Source organism: Gavialis gangeticus, unplaced genomic scaffold, assembly GCF_001723915.1.
Source record: "Gavialis gangeticus isolate Ggan-Ray unplaced genomic scaffold, GavGan_comp1, whole genome shotgun sequence".
Lineage (NCBI taxonomy): Eukaryota > Metazoa > Chordata > Crocodylia > Gavialidae > Gavialis > Gavialis gangeticus.
Window position 1 is genome coordinate 142,610,313 of NW_017729024.1, and position 3,098 is coordinate 142,613,410.

Here is a 3,098-nt window from a genome sequence, read left to right on the forward strand (position 1 = left end):
CCTCCCTCCCGGGGCTGCCCTGCTGCCCAGCTTTAACCCTGCATGTGACTGCTGGCGACAGAAGCTTGTGCCACAACCTGGCAGCCAACCCTTTGTGACCCGGTACTGGGCCATGGCCCGGTGGCTGGGAACCTCTCCTCTAAACAGTCCCTACACAAGACTTACCTTTACAGAGCAACTTCTTTAGATAGAAATCATTTCTGTGATCAAGAGATCTCTCTCAAAGCAAGTGCAGCCAAAGACAAAGTACTGAAAATCAGAACTAGGCTTCAACCTTGACTCCCAAGTTCCCCTTAGTTATATCTTTAAAAAGAAAAGAAAAAATTGCTCATCTCCAGCTTCCCTTATCCACCCTTCCTATCCAGCTGCCTGGCCAGGATGCCAGCAAGATGTCAAAAAGGTTGTCACCCTTGTCATCATACTCGAACAGAACACTGGACTAGTTCTGCAGTGGCCTCATTCTCATAAAGGAAATGTATTTAATATCTATATCTCTCTTTCCAGCTGAGACTAGTGTTGTCACCACTGCATGCAAAAGTCAGAGTCTGAGTGCTTACCACCGTCTGGAGAAGGCACAAATTCAGCACTATTCTGTTTCCCCATAGACTTATATGGATGGCTTCACTCCAGGAAAGAGAGTGAAATGCATATCACAGCAGCTCTGTTTATTGCTAGATCAATTGGGCACTCATTTCCCTCTCCTCTATCCTGTTGCCCCATATTCTTACCAGGGTCTCAGACACAGAAATGCATGAACAAGAATCCTTCCAGACACTTGCCTCACTACATGAGAATCAATCCATATTTCCAAGGATGGCAAACACTGTATAAAGCATTGCTTTGGACCAAGGTCAAGAGAGCTGTTCAGAGTTATTTAAAACCACAACTTGGTATCAGAATGATACCTCAAGTTCAGACTCTTTCAGCCCAGCAGGATCATACTAACAGTTGAAACTATTATGTATTATAGAAGAGCGCAAATGCCAGATATCGAGGGGATATTGGAAAACAACTTCAGCAGCAAGAATAAACAAGAAAATAAGAACAAAGGACTCCTGCATTCAGAGACCTTCCTGAATTGAGTGATTTCCTAAGTGCTCCTGATTTAGGAAATATCACTATAGATTTACTTGTTTGAGAGGGAGGTTTATGTGAGCTCAGCCAAGAACCTCACTGACACTCAGCAACATATCCTCTGTAGATCAGGGTATGGCAGGCATACAGTGAACTCAGGCATGGAGATCAAAATGTGGAGCCCTAGGAAGTGGAACCTGGAATGAACCTTCCCTCATTCCCCCAAGTAACAAAGCAAAGGGAACACAAGCTGCCACAGACAGCTAGTGCACACAGACCATCAGCCACAATTCCCTTCTCAGAAACTCCAAACACCCCCAGAAAGAAAGATGCAAGTAGCTATAGCTATATTTACAGGCAAGTAAAATATTATTAGAATTTCTTGTAGATCCTATCAAGTTCAAGAACAATCATGCACATAGTGTCATAGAGAAATAGGTCTGGAAGGGATCTCCAGAGGTCAACTAGTTGAACACCCTGCCTGAGGCAGGATTCTCTCTGTCCAAACTACCCCAAACAAACCATAAACAATACATGTAAATGATACATAAGACTGCCTTCAACCCAAACACAACACAGATCTAACACTCTAATGTGCCACAGGTAAAGCAGGGGAACCATGGCAGCCAATATCCTGCTTCTATGAAATGCTGTCAATATATGCTCAAGAGATCCTGGGTGAGGGACATGTCCCCCCAACTACAAGGCAAACCCCCCACAGTCCTTACCAATCTGACCAGCTGGTAAAATTCCTTCCTGACCTCAGATCTGGCAATCGGTGTGACTCTGAGTGGAGGGACAAGACCCTCTAAGCCAGGAACCTCTGGCTTTTGTCCCAGCAGGAATATTGGCACACCCCAGTCAAAATCTCCAGCCTCAGCTCTAACCAGCACCTAGTGCCCTGAGGAAGGCTTAAGACACCCTGACCCAGGTAGCAGAAAAGGGCAAAGGCAACCAGCAAAGCCCAGAAGCTTGGGAAATACCCATAGCAGAACACAGGCAGAGACAGGCCTAAATCACCCCTGACCAGTGGCTGTCCAACCTCTTCTTGAGCACCGTCAGTGATGATGAGTCCACAGGCAGTCTATTGCACATTTTGTGCCACAGCTGGTGAAAGGTGCAGGGTCGTGGTAAGAGCCTAGTTCAGCGGTTCCCAATCTGTGGTATGCATACCACCAGTGGTATGCAGACAACCCGTCAGTGGTATGTGTTAACAGATTTATTATAACTGCTTTATATCACAAAAATTCACTGGTGGTACTTAAGGTTGTACTGTTCTAAATTGGACCTGCGCGCAATCTGTCAGAGTTTGGGAACTGCTGGCCTAGTCCATTATCATTCATTAATTCAGGAAACTTTCTTCAGGCCTTGTCTGTGTGTGGGCTATGTCTATTCCACCAGGTGTCACTCCTGCTCTCCTTTAGGTCTACCCTGCCAAAGGAGGCATCCTGTTCTCACACCTTAGCCCTGCTCACAGCACCCTTGAAGGGCAGTGCTTTCAGACTGACTGGGGCACATCTCTCAGGCACAGGCACCAGAAGGTGCAGCAGGCAATGGGGGTGTTTGCCACCTGCTGCCCTGCACCGACCCGTGGCTTCCTTTGCAGGCCAAGAAACATTCTGGTTTCTCTGCACTTCCAAAGACATGTTGATTTTCATCCAAAATAGCCATTCTTCTTGCCTCAGGCCTCCTTTAAAAATCATCCCCCCTCCCATCAAAGAAGCGCCTGGCTATGCTATAGCCTGCCCCTGAGGGCCCCTGTCACAAGCCCGCGCCTGCAGTGCACGCTGAGGGGCCTGGCACTTTGTGGCCCTCCTCGCTCGCCCCCGCACCCCGGGTCAGCGGGAGCCTTCCTGCCAGGGGAGGCAGCAGGGCGGGCCCCAGGCTACCGTCTGTGCTCTGCGACCTCCAGTCCCGGGAGCTCCGTCCCGCTCCCTCCCCAGCCCAGCGCGTTTTGCCCACACCCCTCAGAAAAGCCCCAAAACCCAACACCCTCCATTCTAGAGCTTTATCTAGAGCTTTGT